At 34.7% G+C, this 22816-nt stretch overlaps 1 long non-coding RNA gene across 1 annotated transcript in view; it reads left to right on the top strand.

Annotated features, from left to right (window-relative positions):
- Positions 1-1521: 1521 nt before the first annotated feature.
- Positions 1522-22816, top strand: part of LOC145303546 (uncharacterized) — a 36190-nt gene continuing 14895 nt past the window's right edge. The window contains exon 1 of the long non-coding RNA XR_013873733.1: positions 1522-1715. This is a non-coding gene — a long non-coding RNA (uncharacterized LOC145303546). The remainder of the gene's footprint in view (positions 1716-22816) is intronic.

Raw genomic sequence — 22816 nt, 5'->3', positions numbered from 1 at the left:
AGTTTCTTGCCATTTAAGTAGAAATCTGCCTTTTCTGAATTCAACAAAAAGGTAGCATGTCATCAAAATACGGAGAACTCATATCCTTTATATTTTCTGGGTATTCTAATTAGTAATTATAATCAATTTCATATTTTGCAGAACATATTAAATCCAACCTAGCTATAGTCAGTAAATAAATATTAAAATTGTCCCAAACAAACGATTAAATTCACTTCATACATTTATCATTATGCATTATCTGTGTGGCTGTGACAATTACTAACTGATTCACAAAACTTTCTAAGATACCAAAATTATTAAAAAAAAAAAAAACAAACAAAAAAAAAACAAATACAAATAAATAAATATTCAAAACATTCTAAAAGGACTTCCTAAAATTCTTTTAAAAAAAAAAAGAAAAAAAGACATTTAAAAGTTGATAGAAAAAAAAAACAGTTAAATTATGAGGGAATGAGAAAATCCAAAGAAATTCCAAGACACAAAAAAAAAAAACTTTAGAAAAATTTTCAAATATTACAAAATACAAAAAAAAAAAAAATCATTGAAAGAATGTTCATATCAAAAAAACATTTTGCAGTAACATAAGATTTTAAGATCATAGAAAATTGTTAAAACTTTTTGAGGAGCATTCAGTTTGCTAAGTAAGTTTAACATAAAAATGTCACCACTAGTTTCTATAAATCCGATTTTTTACCAAAAATAGTATAAAGGGAAGATGACTTTTTTCATTAAACTTCGATTTTTAATGCTGTCATGTATCAATACAGCCTAGGAAATGAGTAAGTATTTTTTCAAATTGAAAGACGCTAACTTCAGATTTAATTGCCTGTTTCCTAATTATTGCCATTTCTCGAGAAAGAAAGGTGAAGGAAACTTAGTTTTAGTTGTGCTCTGAAGATATCCTTAATTTTATACGGCACTAGCGGGAGGATACCTAGCTTTGCCCGGTTGTAAAATACTCTTAAATATGATATTTTAGTTTGTCCAGATTTCATGTATATGATTATAGAGTAGTGATTTCAAAAGTAAAAAAAAGTACTTGGGTGCCATCAGCTAGAATCGAAACCGAAAATAAAACTGTAGCCTTTCAAAGCTGGTGACGTTACCACTGTACTAATGTGCCATGCATATGAACTGATTAAAAATAAACTAATATGAATGTACAAAATGTATAAGGATTTTTTCAATTTTGACTCCTTTTTAGTCCTTTAAAAACTGTTTTAACTGGCTAAAGACCCATAAAAGAATGGCCCATAAAAAATCCAATTGTTTGAGGCCCCTAGCGCCGCTTTGCGACTTTTAGTTTTGGAAGAGATATAGTTTGAAAATATGAAGGCAGACATGATGAGTTTTATAAATTAGACTTTCAGTAGAGCTTTGAAGGCCTCTTAAGTTTTATTTTTTCACTCCTCACATAAAAAAGGGAATTTCTCTTCTGTTGGGTTGAAAAACTTAACACTATTTAAAATCTTCTATTTAGTTTTTGTATGGCTCTCAGCCAGACTAGGTAGCCATGCTAGTATTTTTATAACTGAACATATTCTCGTGACTTGAAATGCATATCTTGAAAACACGTGGCCGCAAAAAAAATAGATAAATAAATAAAAACAAGTATGTCCACCAACCAAAAACAACTGACATTGTATCGTGCTGCTACAAGTCCCCGTGCCAAGCAGGATCGTAGCAAGCATGCACATGCAGCTGGCGACCAGGTTAGTAGACGACAAAAACCTATTTTTAAAAATTCTGTACCTATCAATTTTCATCTAAATTACTTAGTTCACTTACAAAGTGGGAAAACGTTTCATGCTAATGCCGCAATCTTCGAGATGCTCCACTGCACACTTGTTACTAGGTAGGTTGATGGTAATAACGAGTCAATTGGTTTACCTGCCTCCTCCCAGGGTAGTAAAGTTAGACATAAGGTCAGTTTATAGTGAGAATTTTTATTCCCCCAAAAATCTAAGATTCGGACAGATACAAAATTAGTCATTATTGGCTGTCAGCAGGCATCACAAACCAGTCAGTACAAAAATGATATGCAACTAATAATAGCTCATCCAATCCGTCAATAGCCAGCACGGAAGTAGTAAGGTTCAAAAAATTGTCATGAGAATGCTCATCATCAGTGCACGATCTGCTTTAACAGAAGATAGTGAAACATAATAATATATTTTTCCAAAATTAATTTTTTCCCTTTATATATGTATTAGCAGGCCGCCTGGCATTGCCCAGTCATAAAATACGCTTAAATATATTTCCATTCATGCAGATTTCATATTTACTATTATAGAACCAATTCTCTTTTGATTATTATATTGTACCCAATATATAGTAGCAATTTAAAAAGTAAAAAAAAAAGTACCTTCAGCTAGAATCGAAACCAAAACATAGTTCTCCAGTCTTATTCACTATACTCTGAGCCACGTCCCATATGCATATAAAAACTTATAAAAACAATGTTTAACCAATAAAAGTATATTTGTGCATGCATAGAAAAGCATTTAAGTCAACTTGAGCCTGTCAAGTTCCTTTTTTTTTTTTAATTTGACCCCTTAGTAGTTATTTTTAGCAGTTAAAGACCAAACCAAATTTGTTCCACAGATCCAAATCTCCTAAATATCAAGTGCTAAGTTTGTAGATCAAAAATTGACAGAGGAGTTTGGTACAGACCGTTCCTCACACAGACAAACAAGGTCACTTATATATATATATATATATATATATATATATATATATATATATATATATACTAGACTACCTGTGACCCGTTGGGTCAGTATGTTATATTAGCTATGGAATTCATGTATGAGCGTGACACTTGTGACGTAAACAAAATAGTTTTTTTTGACATAACAGAAACATTTCTATGAAAGTATATTAAAATGAAAAAAGAATATAGATCGATTTTTATGAGTCGTTCTGTTTATTATAATTGATTATTTTTGAAAAAATCTTTTTACAATTACTGAATTATAAGTGCTTGGCCATACTTATAGGTAAATGTGCACTGAACAGATACCATAATACTCATAGTTAAATTCAAATTTTGATATATCAGCATCTTTTTTTTTTTTTTTTACATCGTTAATTTCTGTATTACGTTTAAGTTATTTTAAACCTCACTCTTCCCATGTTAAATAATAATTTCGAAATAATAACGTTAATATTTCAGTGCGCAGGTCATGCACGCATGCGCAACCAGATGTCATAAACCGGAAAGTGGGTTACATACATCGTTACAAGGTCATTTGAGTTTTATAATTATATAATATATATATATATATATATATACATATATATATATATATATATATATAAATGTATGTATAATTGTTTCATTTGTGTTATTAATATCCTTTTTCTCAGACTATTTCAAGTTTGCTTGCTAAATTCAGTGGCAAGCAATTTATTATTTAATGTTTTTCTTCTTTTTAACTAAATGTGCACAAAATAGTCCATCTATGCATATACACAATCCCATTTTAATAGAAAAGGATCATTAGTCAATATGGTGGGATCACGGTATAAGTATCACCATAGGTGGGATTAATATAGGATGTTAATTTGTCTTTTTACAAAAAAAATTTTTAGTGAATCAATTTTTTTGCCCTATTACCAAAATACACTTTTTTTTTGAAGAGGTAATGAGATGTTGCTTAATATTAAGTTGGCTTTTTATTGTTTCATTTCATTGATTAATTTTCATTTTCCACAAGATGACAATACATTTGTAAAGACTTTTTTTTTTCACTTACTAAAAGCATATATTTTTAGTTGTATACTGTGAAATTTGGTTTTTGAACCAATAATAAAAAAAAAATGGGAATTTTTCTCATTTCAAACAAAACTTTAAACAGCCATATTTCAATGGTTAATTGTGTTACCAAAATAAATTTGGTATCATTGTTTATGTTTTGCAGAGATCTATGGCTACATTAAAAATATTTAGATATAATGGAAATACAAATTTGGTTTGGGATACTTAGTGCATAATGATGTCCCACCCACCAAAGCTCATTGACCTTCAAAATGCATGTGTAACATAGTTTTCTCTTTGTCTTCATCATCTTACTGTTTTGGCCATGTCAACTTTAGCCCCAATGATTGCTAAAGGCACAAGCACTGCTTTACAAATTCTATTCAACACAAGTAACAAACCAGACAAACTTAATAAAAGCACAAAGATATATACAGAATGGAACGATAAAATTGTTGCTCTAGAAAAGACAACATGATTCCATTTCCATTTGATGAAACCAGTTTTCCTTTTTCTTTTTTTTTTTTTTTGCAAACCATCCAGCTGTGTACAAATCTCAAGAGCAATAGGAGCCTTCTATCATGTTTGAAAGTGACACAATGTTCAATGAGCGAGATCGAAAATGCACCGCTGTACAACTCATGCTCTCTAATGATCCAAGTTATGACACCAGGACCATTGCCAGCATCCTCAAAATGCAAATCCAGACGGTTCAACACTCGAGAACACAACTCAACAAAGTTTCTGGCCACGGATATGATCTTTGGTGTGGTTTTAAGTAGGGGTGTACCGATTATCAAATTGACTGATTACCGATTACTCGGCCTTTGATAATCGGATGATTACCGATTAATCGGTCAATTAATAAATTTTCTAATGCTAATTTATCAGCAAATTTTGTTGTCATAAATGATATGATATTAATTATATTGGAGAGGAAGACAAATTAACTCACTCTTTTGCTTGCCAGTGAAAATTTATCGAAGAGACATGCATTGCTGAACCATATTATCAAATGACACGCTGTTAACCTGTAGACTTTTACAACTGCACTGAATTTGAGGCAGACTGATGTAAGCATATGAAAAATTTCCCTCCTTTCTCGTCTGATCGAATTTTTTTTTTTTTTTTACTTTAAATCACTGTGCAAAAAAATTATTACTTCACCTTTCAGTTTTGGACTCTTGCTACCATTACATATATATTTTTTCTGGTTTAGGTAACATATTTTATTGAGATAAATTACTAATTAGATATCAGACATAAGTAATTTAAATATGTAAAAAATTAACTATATACAGACAACAACCTTCAAATTCAGGAACAAATATAGTTGCTGGTGTCAGAGAATGTGATTTAGAATAACTATCATACATTATAACTCAGGCTGTGAACCATTACGACTAACAGAAATACAGTTTCTCATTTTAATAGCTTTCTATCAGCAATTAGTAAATTTACTGAAATACAGGATCAGCTTAATTTAGAAAAATAAACTCATTCAAAAATGTGATCACATGATGGAATTCAACATATTATATGCTGAAAATAAATTAAGAACAATGAAAAGCTCTTGTAATGTGCGCTGTTGATAAGATTCCTACTTTAACAACAAGTCCCCATATCAATGGGGACTTGTTTGAAAAAATATCCAGTTGCTGAGTCTATTTTAAGAAATCACCAAAGAAACAAGTTGCAGAACATCAACCACATCAACGATAATACGTACAAATTTAGCTCTGATGTTATTTTTGTCGAAAGCTGTCCAATCTAATTCTAGTATTTCTGACTTTAGTGGAATCCTTCTTACCCTTGTTGAACAATTCAAGTTATTAATCGAAACAAGACTTGTGTATGTCTACTTTCCTAGATCCATGATTCAAATATTAATTTTAAAAGTTTGATATAGAAAACATATTTAGAATTGGATTGTACATCTACTTTCACTGATCATCAGCAGTCTACAGAATGAAGAAGCACGAACATGTGTAAATTACAACATGTCAACTTTGAAACCAACTGACAAAAAAGTAACCAGTAAAAATGTCATAAAAAATGACAGTAGGAAGTAAAAGTCCAATTATTTCTAGTCTGATTTTTGTCTTCATTTTTAAGATGTGAAAAGTGAGTATTGCATCATTTATAATAGCAAAATTGCACTGATGGACAATTTCTAAAGTATCATCAAATAAAACTGAATGAAAAGGCAGTAAATATGAATATTCAATAGAATTATCAGTATGCCCTGTATTTAAGAATTTAGGTGATCGTTCATCTCCCTCTCAGTACAGGTCAATAAGTCTCCTGTGCCTCATAAGTTGCTGGAATCTGTGTTAAGTAAAGAAGTAGTCAACTATCTCAGCAAAAATAACCTTCTTAGTGACATGCAATATGGTTTCCATTCTGCTAGATCTACAGCAGACGTGCTTACAGTTATATCTCATAAGATTAAAGAATCTCTCGACGGAGGCTTCCTCTCTAGGGCAATTGCTCTCGACATACCAAAAGCCTTTGATAAGGTATGGCATAAAAGTCTAGTTCACAAGATCTCCAGCTATGGTATACCTGGAAATGTCTTCTCAATTATTAAATCATTTCTCTCTGATAGGTTCATAAGCAGACATTTATGCTGACGACACTACCATCTATGGTAGCACATCAAAGACCGTAAATGACCAAGTTCTCTCTGATTCTCTCTCCTCTGATCTTCAGCATATGGTACAATGGGGAAAGAGGTGGCTAGTTACTTTTAATGCATCTAAAATTAAGCTTCTATCTTTCCATCATCAATGCTCTGATTCCCATCTGGCATCAATTGAAATGAATGGCTCTTGTCTTGGGGAGGCTTCATGTTTTGACAAGCTTCTGGGCTTGACTTTTACTCCCGATCTGAAATGGAACACATATATCAAATCAATTGCCAAGGTCGCTGGAAAAATGGTAGGATCCTTCTATCACTCCTGATGCAATTCTCTACCTATATAAAAGCCAGGTACAGCCAATGATGAAGTACTGTTGCCACATCTGGGCAGAAGCTGCTAGAAGCAGCTTATCCTGCCTTGACAGTGTTCAAAATAGACTTTGTAGCTTAGTGGGAGATGCCTTTTTCTCTTCCTTGCAACCTCTTTTCTTTCCCCACAGAAGAGACGTTGCCAGCCTGTCTTGTCTTTATTGTTATTTCCATAGCAAGTGCTCGTCTGAGCTCCAATCTATGACCCCCCCCCTCAATCACCAAACTTTCACAAAAAAAACTTGTCTAACCAAAACCACTATCAATAATTTCCCCCACTCTTTATCTGTGCCTAAACCTAAATGTGGATTCCATGATCAAAGCTTTTTTTTTTAGAACGGCATGCCTGTGGAATTCTCTTCCAATTGTCTGTTTTCCAGCTGACTAAAATCTGATTGTCTTAAAGTCCAACATAAACAAGTTCTTGATGAACCATCCCCCTAAGTAATCCAATTTACAAAATTTCCACTACTTATGTTTACTATGCTATAATTACATTAACTAATGTATATCCATTAACCCTTATCCTCGAGTGGCTTCCGGACCTTGATAAGTAGTGATTCCTGTGTAAAAAAAAAAAAAAAAAAATACACAATGATTATTATGCCTATTTTTTAAAACGATTCCAGCTGCAACTTACTTCATTATAAGTCGATATGTTATGTTCAATTTTTCATGGTGGAAATAAAGTATCAAATGTCATAAACATATACTAATTTCAAAATCACTTAAACTATTAAAAGATCTGGAATTTTGCATACCTAATCAATGCACATTGTAGAATGCTATATCCAAATGTCAGCTCCTTACACCATGTACTTCTTAAATAGTATCCTCAAGAAAGTGTAATACTTTTATGTAGTATTTTTCCCATCGTTAACCATGGCGATGTAATTAAGTAAACGTGCATGTGTAGCATCAATTTAATTTTAAGAAAAGTAAGAACTGCATGTTATCAACGATAGAGTTCTTTATACAAATTGATCCTTATTTGCGATTCTGTTGAATTCTTCGCTTGGCACTGATCACATTCATCCATTTGAGGTGGGTTCCTCAACCCCTTCCCCAGTCAAGCACATATAGAGAAAAAACTTCAGTTGTCCTTCTTCAATGCTTGTGGCACAAATCACTTGTTTTGTATTGTTTACTAAATTGTTAGGTGAAAGTACAGACTAGTTAAAAAAACACCCTCTCCTCCACATGTTAAGAAATGGCTTTCCAAAAAGTTCTCTGCATAAGTACTATTGTTTTTTTATTGTTTTAACATCTTTATTTTATTTTTGTATTGGCTTTGTTCAAGTTAATGCTGTGATTGTTTAAAATGATTTATTTCCGGTTTGTATGAACCGTTCTGCTTTACATTGAATGCCCAGAAAAAGTCCCTTCTGATTAACGTTTACCAGTTTTAAAATAAGCAAATGAACTTGGCTGTTTTTCAGAATAACAGAATATTTTTTTTATCTGGTAAACATTAATCAGAAAGGACTTTTTTCATGGAATATATGTGAAGCAGAATGATTCGCACAAACCGGAACTTTTTAATTCATTCATTTTTTTATTTTTCATACGAGAATTTGCGACACTATAAAATTCCTACCTTAACTTATCATTGGGGACCTGTTCAAGAAATCGTCCAGTTACTGAATCCATTTGAAGAAATCACCAGAAAAAAGCTATAGAATTTCAACAATATAATATCTACAATTTTAGTTTTGAAGTTATTTCTTTCAAAAGCTGTCCAATCTAATTCTGATATTTCTGACTTTAGCGGAATCCTTACCACTGTTGAACAATTCAATGAATCAATGGAAACAAGATTTTTATCATACATAAATGAAAAAAACTTGTGTGTCTACTTTCCTAGATGCAAGATTCAAATTTAAATTTCGAAAGAATGACATGGAAAATACTAAGAATTGTATTCAACATCTTCTACTTTCTACTGATGATAATGAAGCAGAATCAGCAGGATACACTTTGTCAAGCTCTGTTGAGGGTCAAGAAGATCAAAGTCAAAATAAAACTGCATCTTTTCAAATTTGTTTGAATAAGCCTATAGTAACAAATAAGCCTACAGTAACAAATAAGCCTACAGTAACACATAAGCCTACAGTAACAAATAAGCCTACAGTAACAAATAAGCCTATAGTAACACATAAGCCTACAGTACCAAATAAGCCTACAGTAACAAATAAGCCTATAGTAACACATAAGCCTACAGTAACAAATAAGCCTATAGTAACACATAAGCCTACAGTACCAAATAAGCCTACAGTAACAAATACGCCTACAGTAACAAATAAGCCTACAGTAACAAATAAGCTTACAGTAACACATAAGCCTACAGTAACAAATAAGCCTATAGTAACACATAAGCCTACAGTAACACATAAGCCTACAGTAACACATAAGCCTACAGTAACAAATAAGCCTATAGTAACACATAAGCCTACAGTACCAAATAAGCCTACAGTAACAAATAAGCCTATAGTAACACATAAGCCTACAGTAACAAATAAGCCTATAGTAACACATAAGCCTACAGTACCAAATAAGCCTACAGTAACACATAAGCCTACAGTAACAAATAAGCTTACAGTAACACATAAGCCTACAGTAACACATAAGCCTACAGTAACAAATAAGCCTATAGTAACACATAAGCCTACAGTAACAAATAAGCCTATAGTAACACATAAGCCTACAGTAACAAATAAGCCTACAGTAACACATAAGCCTACAATAACACATAAGCCTACAGTAACAAATAAGCCTACAGTAACACATAAGCCTACAGTAACAAATAAGCCTATAGTAACACATAAGCCTACAGTAACAAATAAGCCTATAGTAACACATAAGCCTACAGTAACAAATAAGCCTACAGTAACACATAAGCCTACAATAACACATAAGCCTACAGTAACAAATAAGCCTACAGTAACACATAAGCCTACAGTAAATAAGCCTATAGTAACACATAAGCCTATAGTAACACATAAGCCTAGAGTAACAAATAAGCCTACAGTAACACATAAGCCTACAGTAACAAATAAGCCTATAGTAACACATAAGCCTACAGTAACACATAAGCCTATAGTAACACATAAGCCTACAGTAACACATAAGCCTACAGTAACACATAAGCCTACAGTAACAAATAAGCCTATAGTAACAAATAAGCCTATAGTAACACATAAGCCTACAGTACCAAATAAGCCTACAGTAACAAATAAGCCTATAGTAACACATAAGCCTACAGTAACAAATAAGCCTACAGTAACACATAAGCCTACAGTAACAAATAAGCCTACAGTAACACATAAGCCTACAGTAACACATAAGCCTACAGTAACAAATAAGCCTATAGTAACACATAAGCCTACAGTAACAAATAAGCCTATAGTAACACATAAGCCTACAGTAACAAATAAGCCTACAGTAACACATAAGCCTACAATAACACATAAGCCTACAGTAACAAATAAGCCTACAGTAACACATAAGCCTACAGTAAATAAGCCTATAGTAACACATAAGCCTATAGTAACACATAAGCCTACAGTAACAAATAAGCCTACAGTAACAAATAATCCTACAGTAACAAATAAGCCTATAGTAACACATAAGCCTACAGTAACACATAAGCCTACAGTAACAAATAAGCCTACAGTAACACATAAGCCTACAGTAACACATAAGCCTACAGTAACAAATAAGCCTACAGTAACAAATAAGCCTACAGTAACACATAAGCCTACAGTAACACATAAGCCTACAGTAACAAATAAGCCTACAGTAACAAATGAAAACTTAGAGCAGGTAGAAACGGAGTTAAACCCAGAAACTGCAACTAGAACAAAAATACAAGAACCACAATCTAAACTCAAAAGGAGTAAATCCCTTACAGTTAAGTGCACAAAAGAATTTGACCATTACATAGCTTTACAACTAGAGGTGATGATCCATTTCAGTGGTGGAAGTAAACACAGGAGATCTTACTACTGCTGAGAAAACTCACCTCAAAATATTTAAGCGCACCACACCTTTATCTTGGAGAGTGAGAGGCTGTGTTATGAGAATAGAGAAAGTCTAATATTTCTACATTACAACTTAAAAGTATTCAACTTTAAATATTGAGGAGACTATGAAAGCAGAGGCGGCAAGCAACTAGAATAGAAGAGGAAGTAGAGCAGCAACAGGTGCAGAACTTCAGCTTATAGTTATTCACTTAAAAAATTACAATTTGTACTTTGTAGTTGGTTTGTAATTTCTTTTTCTTACCTAATTGTTTAATTATATTCATTTAAGAATTAGAAATTTTATTTTGTAATTTTATTTAATAAAGACAAAAAGCCATAATAGTAGTCAGACACTTAACAAATGTAAAGTTAAATTAGCAGTTATTATGTTAATGTGTCAAAGCTATCCAATGGGTCACTTGGCAGTGATGGAATAAGAAAGAGAAAAGTAAAAAATCGGCCGATTAATAGACAAATCTACTGAATACAGATTAATCTGTGTAGTGGCCGATTATATCAATTACCGATTAGCTACCGATTAATCGGTACGATCCTAGTTTCAAGTGAGAGTTATATCATGCCACTTCACATCTTCAAAGTTTGCTTGAAAGTCAACACTAAAGTGTACTTAGATGATCCCCTGGTGCAATCAGGTGGCAGGTGTGGTAGCAGGACTCGGTACCAGCCCACAAGTCCAAAGAGACACAGGCTGGTTTTCAAGAGTGCTATGTCTTTATACCCTTCTCTTACTGGCACCCCACTTCTCCCTCGATCTGAACATGCTGGACTACTGCATTAAGTCATATGTCAAGAACATCACCAACATGACCTCCCACAACACCAAAGCCAGCCTGATCACCGCCATCTGCTGAGTATTCGTCAAGCTTCCACCAGCGTTTGTGGAAAATGCACACTCCCAGTTCCAGACCCATACTGAAATGGTGAATGACTAGATGTCAGCTCTACTACATAATCAAGTTACCTGAATAGATTTTTTCAATAAAAGTTTTCACATAAAACTGTAGTGTTGTTTTCTTTAGGGCAACAAACTTATGTTCTACCCTGTACATGGTGTATTTGACTTATGTGTGATGCTGGAATGCTATTGCTACTGTTTACATCCAAGTTAAATTCCCATCTTCTAAGTTCAGAATCTAAGCTAACTATCGCTCCCCCCCCTCCTCAACATGCCTGTTCATCTCCAGCATTCTAACTTGCCTCACTCCCTGAGCTGATTTAACTCTTTGATAGCCAGTATCAGAAATATATTTCCTCTTGATCAGAAATCCTAAATGTTCGGTCTTTTTAGTCACTCCTAGCTGATCACTCGAATTGGCCAAATCTGCTCTTTTCTCAGCTTATTGTTATCTGGCCATCCAACATATAACAACTGCCAGGACAACATTCTGTCTGGGGAGTTCAATGAATTTGATGGTCTTTTTATTGTCATCCGCTATCTATTTTCTCATCATTTTTTAGCAGTCCAAAAATTTTGTATGGCTTTTCAACATCCCTTTTTAAGGAATTTTCAAAGTTTTTCAAAGCCTTCTCCAGATAAAATTCAAATTCTAAACAAAATTTGGGATTTGTTTTACAATCCACAGCGATTCTAAAAAGTGGTAAAAATTCAAATATACAACAAATAAATGTTACCAGAGCCAATAACAGTTACTTTGCAATCTATGTGCATCATTTTTTTTGGGGGGGTGTTTTTAAGTAGTTTTAAATGCTTTTTGTTTCATCTCAAATATTAACTATCTTTACAGCTTTTAATTTCCAATCAAGATGGCTGTCAAATAGATGGAAATTTGAATCTCTATCACAAAATTACCTGAGGCAGTTTTGTGATACAAGGATGTAACCTTTGTATCCACAATAAAACTATGCAATTTCAGAACAATGTATTTGGATGTTGTTTTCAATATTTAAAAAAATATTTTAATGGTATTTTTATTAATACTTAAAAAATAATTTAATAGTATTTCGATTTTATTTTTAATATTTCAACACAAATTTTTACTGGATATAAAGAATGCAGTTTTCAAGGCCTTTTCATAAATTTTCAAGACATTTTCCATATTTTTCAAGGTAATTATAGAAATAAGGCCTTTTCAAGGCAAAATTCAAAATTCAAGGACTTTTCAAGTCTATACGAACCCTGATTTTTTTTTTTTTTTTTTACATGGTGGTCACCACTTTATCAAGGCCCGGAAGCCACTCAGCGATAAGGGTTATTATAAGATTGAAATATGTCATCAGTGTGAAATAATTCTGAGTGGGATACAATTTTATTTAACAAAAATTGAATAAAATTGTTGATGTTAAGAACATAGACCTAATTTCCTGAAACTGAAGAATAAAAAATTATATTGAGTTTATAGACTGTATGCTATCGATGACAATATATGCGAAATAGTCAGGAGCTTCTTGTTATTATAGATAACAGAAGCTTTTGAAATGGAAAAAAGAGGGGGGGGGGAACAGAAAAAAGATAAGAAATAGGAAAAAGAAAGAAACACTTAGTAATAACAGAAGCTTCTGAAATGGAAAAAAAAGAAAAGAAAATATACGAAATAGGAAAAAGAAAGAAAGGAAGGAACACTTAGTAATTTCAGCTGACATATAAACTGAGAAAAAACAAAATGAATAATTTATAAATATGTTCTGTTTTTAGATATATTAGAAAGCACGAGAGTGAGAAACTTTCATTTGCAACATGGAGACAAGTGAGCCGTTAAATGTAGTTATGATGTTGGGGGTAAAAGGTTAAAGGTTAGTCGAACTTGAATTAAGATAAATTTAAGGACAGAGTCAATAAGTAGGCATTTGTCCAAAATGCTAATGATGTCCCATCATTTAACTGAGCCAATAGAATTGGTTTCTTTGTTTGGCTCCACTCAGTTTTGCTAACAACTAGGTCATTACTCTAAGTATAATTACAAGAATGTTCTAGAGATCCCGTCAATAACAAAGTAAGACGTCACCATTTTGATAGGATGCAGTTGTGGTAAAGCTGAGCAAACTCCCAACCACGTCTTTTTTTTATCCTTTTCTTTCATCATCTTTTACTATAATATAAAGGGCAGTTGTCTGTCTGTTTGTATGTATGTACAAAATGATAAAAGTAAAAAACAACAAAACAAATACCCACAAAGTTTATATTTTCTTGATCAGCATTGCATCAAATGAATATCTAAAATTAAAAAGAACACTTATTCTTTCATCCTAAACTAGTGCAGATTTCATCATGGAATGAGGGATCTGTTTTTCATCCATTAACTAAAGGGAAGTAACTAATATTTTTCATAGAGTTATTTATACAGATTTATTTCTCAAGCAATCTATAAAAGTGTGTGTGTGTGTGTGTATGTGTGTGTGTGTGTGTGTGTGTGTGTGCATGTGTGCGTGTGTGTGTGTGTGTGTGTGTGTGTGTGTGTGTGCATGCATGTGCGTGTGTCTCCAGAGAGAGGAATGGGTAAGATAAAAAAAAAAAAGAAAGATAGCGAAAACTAAAAATATGTTACACTTTTGCCCCGGAACATGCTGGGTAGCCCTACTAGTATATGTACATAATAATATAAAAACCAAACTTTATATAGTTCAAATCAATAGAAATCAGTTTCAAAATGCGAAAGTTAAATTTAATCTTTGAAATATTCAATAAAGCTTAGAATTGATAAAAATACTGAATTCCAAATTAAACCATTCTGTGATTTAATAGCAATTTCATAACAAAAGTACGTTTACACATGTTTCTAGAGCAGTTGACAGCAAACACAAGTAATCCAGGCTATTTACTCCATACAACAATACTCCCTTTCATCAGAAAACTGAGCAAAAGACATCTTTGTAATTCAGAGAAAATTGCAGAAAAAAACTGGTACATGGATGATGAGAGAGTTCAAATCATTAAATAGAGAAAAATGTTCAGCAAAAAATGGTTAAAAAGAAAAAGCGTAGTTTTCAAAGTATTGTAAAATGCTCCAAACATAAAATCTAAAATAATGTTAAAAGTCTGAAAATCAAGGTAAAAACATTAGACAGCTGGCAAATATCTCCATTTCTGGCACAAAGATGAAAATTGTCACCGTCCTACTATAAAACACTTGGCATCTCAACAGCTCTTCATGCTAAATTTAGTGTAATATTTGCCAATAGTTTTGACAGTTTAGGTATTTATAATTAGTAGCATTATTATAGGCAATAGCAAAAATAGCAGCAGAATTTTGACAGCCTTTAACACACACTTGCCAAGGATTTTTAGTGCAAATCTTACCAATAGTTTTTTAACTTATAAGTTTTCATTGTTTTGTAATATTTATTTCCTATGTCAGATATATCTTATGGCATATCAACCCTTTTTGAGCAAAACATATATTTTATCTGTTGAATTATGGTAAATTGGATAAAGAGAAAAACAGCAAAAATAATATCTCTACTATTATATAAAAGGAAGTGTGTGTGTGCGGGAGTTCATTCCTTATGGACTCAAAAACGTCTGGGACGATTTTTATAAAATTTCACACAAAGGTACTTTATGTGCCTGGCAGTGTTCTTAGATAGATTTTGTATCAGAATGTCTTTGATAAATATTTATAATTGAAATAATCTGATGTAAGATGGAACAGGTGATTTTAATCAAAGTTGACACCTTACAAAGTCTTTTTTTCTTTCTGCATTGCTCAAACAACTGCCAACGTTCTCCACATCTCTCAATCCTCAAAAATGAATAATCACAAGAAACAAAGCAAGATTCAACCCAGAACTCCAATTCCCAATGTAGACCCCCGCTACCAGGTCTCCTTCTCTAACATCAGAGAGTCTACATTCCAACCTTCCAGAAGTCGAAATCCAATTACAGGAGACCAAACCAGACTTATTGTTCCTATGTGAAAATAGCATTGGATCTACCATTTGCTTAGATGAGTTCGCAATTACCAGATATTCAAATCTGACCTGACCTCTAAAATCGTCATGGGCATGACTTTCTACGTCGTAAGGACATCTCCAGAGAAGATTCAAATTTGCCCTATATGTGCTTTAGAGTAACACGTGCTCACAGCACAGCATTCATATTTGCTCTCTATCGACTCCATAACAGCGAAGTTACTATCATTGAAATTATATCTGAAAAAACTGACCATATTCTGTCTACCCATCCCTCAGCTAACATTCACATCTGCAGAGATTTCAATATTCACAACGTTGAATGGCTAGTCCACTCAAACAAGACTGATGATGAGAGGAGATACTCTCATGATTTCTCAATTGTCTATAACTTTACGCAAATTGTTCACGAACCCACTTGTATGCCTGATTCCGATAGACAATATGCAAGACTCCTTGACCTGTTTCTTACAATTTGCCCTGACATGTGCTCATCCTCCGTTCTGTCTCCATTGGGATCTTCCGATCACTCAGTTGTTTCAGTTAAGATAAAAACAAAATGTAATCAGTCCTCTGATGTACCTCTCCATCGTACTGTGTATTGGAGATGACTAACTGACTATGGTTGATTGGGATGACTTCAGAACATTAATATCAGATATACCTCTGCATTCCATGTTCAAAAAGAATGTGTCCTCTATAGTATCAGACCTGACTGAATGGTTGACTGTAGTATAGACCGTTTCATACCCTCCAAAAAAATTCCAATTAAAGCCCAACAGCCAGCTATGGTTCACTCCAAAATGCGCCGCTGCTATTGCACATAGAAATCACTTTTTCCATTACTTCCAGCCAAATAGATGTTGTGAAATTAAAGCCAGCTTTAGGACTGTAAAGAAGTAATAAAAAAAAAAATGCAAGAGATTTGTATGCTCAGTACATCAAGTTTAAAGTAGCAGAGCAGCTGTTTGGCTCCCATCAATTTTGGCGAATAACAAACAGGGTCCTGAACAGAAGCGTGTCTTCTATCCCAACCATCATCAATGGACCTGAGGTCATCTTGTCAGCATCTGACAAAGCAAAACTCTTTGCTAAGAACTTTGCATCAAATTCTACTCTTTTGCGATGAGTGTCGCCTATTCCTTGTATTCCTTCCTGTGACTGAAAACACATTAAGCGGCATACAAATTTCTGTACGTGATATTGCCAAGCTTATCAAAAACTTTGATTCTAGTAAAGCAACTGGTCCTGATGGCATTCCAGTCATAGTGCCCAAAAAGCTTCGACCAGAACTAGCTCCCATACTTATAAAGCTGTTTAAATGTTGTCAATGAGAAATCCTTCCCAACACCTTGGAAAACTTCATCAGTCTGCCCTGTATTTAAAAATTCCGGTGATCAATCATCTCCCTCTGAGTACAGATCAATCAGTCTCCTGTGCTTCATGAGTAAGTTGCTGGAAACTATGATAAACAGAAAAGTGGTCAACCACCTCGGCAAAAGTAACCTGCTCAGTGACATGCAATAGGGTTTTTATTCTGCGAGATCTACAGCTGATGTACTAATTGTTATATTACAAAGAATTAGCGAATCGTTCGACAGAGGCTTTGTCTGTAGAGCAATAGCTTTTGAAATATCAAAGGCTTTTGATAGAGTGTGGCATAAAACCTTACTCCACAAGATCACCAGCTATGGAATAGCTCAGAATATCCTCTCAGTTAAAAAATTCTTTCTCTCTGATTTGGCTTATAAGAGTAGTCGTTGATGGGTAGAAATCAGAAACTCACTGTATTAACGCTGGTGTCCCTCAAGGTTCCATCCTGGATCCAATCCTGTTCTTGATCTTCATCAACGATCACCCAAATCACATTCTTAGATCATTCGTAGACATTTATGCAGACAACACGACAATCTATGACGACACTTCAAAGGCCAGGAATGACAAAGATCTTTCCGATTCTCTCTCTTCTGATCTTGAGAATGTGATGCTATGGGGAAAAAGATGGTTGCTTAATTTTGATGCATCGAAAACCAAGCTTATCTCCTTTCATCATAATCACTCGGATCCTCACCATGCCCCAATTGAAATGAATGGATCTCATCTTGGGGAAGCTCCATGTCTTGACAAGCTTCTGGGAGTGCCTTCACTCCTGATCTGAAATGGAACACATACATCAAACAGATGCCACACTAGACGATCTGAAAATCACCCCTTCTCAGGTGCATGCTATCATAAGAAATCTTGACACTGCAAAAGCATGTGGACCTGATCTCATCCCAGCTGTGCTATTAAAAAAGTGCTCAGCCGAAGTAGCTCCAGTTCTCTCCAAACTTTACAACAAATGCCTTAATGAATCTTGCTTTCCTGCCTGCTGGAAAACTGCTTCTGTAGTACCAGTTTTCAAGAATTCTAGTGAAAGAACTGACCCATAAAATTATCGCCCCATTAGCCTCCTCCCACTTTTCGCCAAAATATTTGAGACAATCATTAACCAAGCTCTAGTTCATCACCTTACAGATGCTAAATTTCTGACTGACCAACAATATGGATTCAGACAAGCCCGTTCAACAGCAGACATCCTAACTGTAATCTCAGAACGTATATACCAGTCACTGGACAAAGCGGATGAGGATAGAGCGGTAGCTCTAGATATATCTAAGGCTTTTGACAGGGTATGGCATGAAGGTCCTCTCAGGAAAATCAGATCATATGGTATCACTGGAAGAACACATGGCATAATGAAATCCTTCTTAGATAAGAGAAAAATTCAGGTTGTCCTCGACGGTCGTACATCTAAACAATACAATATAAATGCAGGAGTGCCTCAGGGGTCTATCCTGGGACCTCTGTTATTCCTAATATTCATAAATGACCCCCCCTGATAAAATTACCTGTGAGATGGGTATATATGCTGACGACACCACAGGAAAACAAATGAACACATATCTAAAGAAATGGCAGAAGCACTAGAGGATGACCTCCGATCTGTAGTGGAATGGGGACATAAATGGATGGTCACATTCAATGCTGCCAAGACTAAACTCGTATTCTTCAATAATTACAAGAAACATTCTCTACCACCAATAGCAATGACCAATGACTCGTTATCTGAAAGTACATCCTTTAAACTCCTCGGCCTAACGCTCTCAGGAAACATGAGTTGGAATAATTACATTGAGAGTATCGCCAGGACAGCTGCAAAGAAGGTAGGTTCTCTCTACCGTGCTAGAAAGATACTAACACCCAAAAGTATCCTATACTTCTATAAAGCCACCATTCGCCCATGTATGAAGTATTGTTGTCATATTTGGGCTGGTGCATCTACTACTAGTCTCTCGCTCCTAGAAAAGGATCAAAAAGAGTCGCCAATCTGATAGGTCCTGCACTGTCATCTAAACTTCAGCCCCTGTCCCATCGATAAAATGTTGTATCCCTCTGCCTTTTCTACAAGTACTTTAATGGTGAATGCTCTGACGAACTGCAAGCACTTGTGCCCCCTCGACGTAAATACCCCAGACAAACCCGACAAGCAGCTAAATCCCACCCCTTCACAGTAGAGATCCCTAGATGTAAGAGAGCCTTCTACTCCAGTAGTTTCTTCCCCAGAACAGCTAGACTTTGGAATTCCCTGCCGGGTCCCTGCTTCCCCAATTGTACTGACATGCAGAAGTTCAAGTGCAGCGTGAACCGACATCTCGCTGACCCTACACAGTACCCCTGATGCTCATGTCCCTGATAGTAGCCCCTACAACAAAGTGGCAATATGCCTTGTTTGGGGGTGAAAATGTAATAATAAAAAAAAAGCTTCTTTCTCAGAACTGCCTGCCTTTGGAGCACTGTTCCATTGGCATGCTTCTCGGTTGGATGCAACATGGTAGCCTTTAAGACTAATGTAAGCAGGTTCCTGTTAGGTTCGTCACATAAATAATCAAATTCCACCTAATTTGCATCTTTAGGGATTGTTTCACTACCACCCTTATCCTTGAGTGGCCTTCGAGTGACTCCGAAGTAAAATAATTCAATCTCGGGCAACGTTGGGCCCCCCTGCTAGTAAGCAATAAGTTAACTGAAAAGGAAAAAAAAAAGTTCCTGTCTGAAACATCATTTGGAATGGGAAATCCCTCCCCTCCTCATCACTTCCTACAATACCATTTGACAAGCAAAAATATGGAGTTGGAATGGCTGTTCCAAAGAAGAAAAAAACTGCAATAAATAAAATTGATACTTTCCTCCAATACAGTATAATCACATTCACATACCAGTTCTCATAAGATCACTGAAGTTAAGCAATGTTAAATCTGGTCAGTAGTCATTTGAGAATGCTAGGTGCTGTATGTTATCCTCTCATGAGTGGGTGTATATCTTCTATAATCGTATAAATTTGGCTTTTTTGTGTATTGATATTCATATCAAAAACCCTTTCTTTTCTATTTATTTGAAAAGAAAATACAACTTTGCTTCTTTTTTTTTTTTTTTAAATAGGCATAACCACTTATCAAGGCTCAGAGATCACTTGAGGATAAAAGGTTACGAATGTATAAGTAGTCAATTGGACAATATAGTAATCTTTAGTAATAGAAATTTGGTAAATTTCTTAACTTAAGTGGAACGGCTCATCAAGAACTTGTTTACATTGGACTTGAAGACAACCATATTGTAGTCAGCTGAAAAGCAGAAAAACAGAAGACAATTCCACAGGCGTGCAGTTCTAAGAAAGAAGCTTTGTTCGTGGAATCTACGTTTACAGATAAAGAGTGGGGGGAATTATTGATAGCGTTTTCAGCTAGATGAGTGTTTCTTGTGAAAGTTGGGTGAGGGGGGACCATAGATTGAAGCTCAGTCGAACACTTGCCATGAAAATAACGATAAAGCAGAGACAAACACACAACATCTCTTCTGTGAGATAGAGGTTGCAGAGAAGAGAAAAGGACATCTCTACGAGGCTACGAACTCTATTTTGAACTCTATCAAGGCAGGACAAATCCTTTCTAGCAGCTCCTGGCCAGATGTGGCAACAGTACTCCATCCTTGGACATACCTGGTTCTTATATAGATAAAGAATTGCATCAGTAGTGAGATATTTACTGGATCGATAGAAGGATCCTACCATTTTTCCAACGGCCTTGGCAACAGATTTGATGTATGTGTTCCATTTAAGATCAGGAGTAAAGGTCAAACCCAGAAGCTTGTCAAAACATGAAGCCTCCCCAAGACGAGAGCCATTCATTTCAATTGATGCCAGATGGGGATCAGAACGTTGAGTATGTAAAGATAGGAGCTTGGTTTTAGATGCATTAAAAGTAACCAGCCACTCCTTTCCCCATTGTACCACGTGCTCAAGATCAGAGGTGGCTTATGGTCTTAGATGTGCTACCATAGATGGTAGGGTCATCAGCATAAATGTCTATGAATGATGTAAGGATGTGATTCGAAAGATCATTAATGTAGATCAGGAAAACATGAGTGATCACCTGAATTCTTAATTACAGGGCATACTGATGAGATTTTCCAGGGTGATGGGAAGCAATTCTCCTTAAGACAACGTTTAAACAGTTTTGTAAGTATGGGCGCTAGTTCTGTTTGAAGTTTTTTGAGTACTATAATTGGAATACCGTCAGGGCCGGTTGCTTTACTGGAATCAAGGTTTTTGATTAGCTTGGCAACATCATGTACAGATATTTGTATATTATATATATAGCGTGTTTTCTGATACAGGAGGAAATATTGGGGGTTGGCGGCCTATATCGCAAAGGGTAGAATTAGCTGCAAAGTTCTTGGCTAAGAGTTTGGCTTTGTCTGATGCTGACGAGATTACTTCAGATCCATTAATGATAATTGGGATAGAGCACACACTTCTGTTCAGGATTCTGTTTGCTATTTGCCAAAACTGGTGGGAACCAAGCCGCTCTCAGCTAGTTTGGACTTAATGGATTGAGCATACAACTCTCTTGCGTTCTTTATTACTTTCTTACAATGGTTGCTGGCGGTCCTGAAAGCGGCTTTAGTCTCCATACATCTATTACGTTGGAAGCAATAGAAAAAGTGATTTCTGTGCGCAATGGCAGCAGCACATTCTGGAGAGAACCATGAATGGCTGTTAGGTTTTTGCTGAAACTTTTTCGAGGGTATGAAACGGTCTATACCTACAATTAACCATTCTGTCAGGTCTGATACTATGGAGGACACATCCTTTTTAAACATGGAACGCATTCATCTGCAGAAGATCTAGCTAATTTGCATATTCTTTTAAACATTCATTTTAATTCTTCATTAGTTTTTTCAGTTTTCTTATGGGTTACTCATCTTTAGTTAACTATTACATATAATTATATTCATGCAGATATTCTACATGAGTTACACTTGCATAATATTTGCATAAAAAGGTTATAGTAAACACAAACCTCTTTCTATATACATTTTAGTATATGTATATATATTTGTTTAAAAAGTTTTGCCTACCAAACTCCTCAGTCAATGTTTGGTCCACAGACATGAAACTTAATATATAGGGTATTCGAACCCATGTGAAACTTTGTATTTGAGTTTTAGCCAGGGAGAAAATCGGTGCAAAAGTGTGAAAATTAAAAAATGGAATTTGCCAAGTGAAGGTCAAATGACAGCATTACGAATATGCATACGTAATTTAGTAGCTATTGGTTCATGTTTTAATTTTTAGCCTTGCAGCAAACATGTCTTCATAGCTCTCGCATTAACGTCAAAAGAAAAAGTAAATCGTAAGCTAAATGTTTTGGTTTTGATTCTCAGTAGTGGCGCACAAGTCATTTTTTTTTTTTTTTTTAAACTTTACTCATCATTAATCATTACTATAAATTGGGTCCAATATAATATAATAATAAATATGAAATCTGCTCTAATCAAAATATCATATTAAAGCGTATTTTATGACTGGTTGGTTGGTTGTTTTTGTTTTACGGCATATCAACCTTTTTCAGGTTATTTGATGCCGAATCTAGTTATTTTGAGAAATGATTTTTAATGGAGTATATATATATTTTTTTACGTCATATTCTATTTAACCCATAGTTGGGACCCTAACAGGTACTACCACTCTGGGTCAGAGTGGACCTGGGAGCAATGGCAATTAAAGGGTGGCTCCACACTCCCAAAAGCCCG

This window comes from Euprymna scolopes, chromosome 19, assembly GCF_053919585.1.
Source record: "Euprymna scolopes isolate OS-2025 chromosome 19, ASM5391958v1, whole genome shotgun sequence".
NCBI classification, from domain to species: Eukaryota; Metazoa; Mollusca; class Cephalopoda; order Sepiida; family Sepiolidae; genus Euprymna; species Euprymna scolopes.
This window is presented reverse-complemented; position numbering and strand designations above follow the sequence as displayed.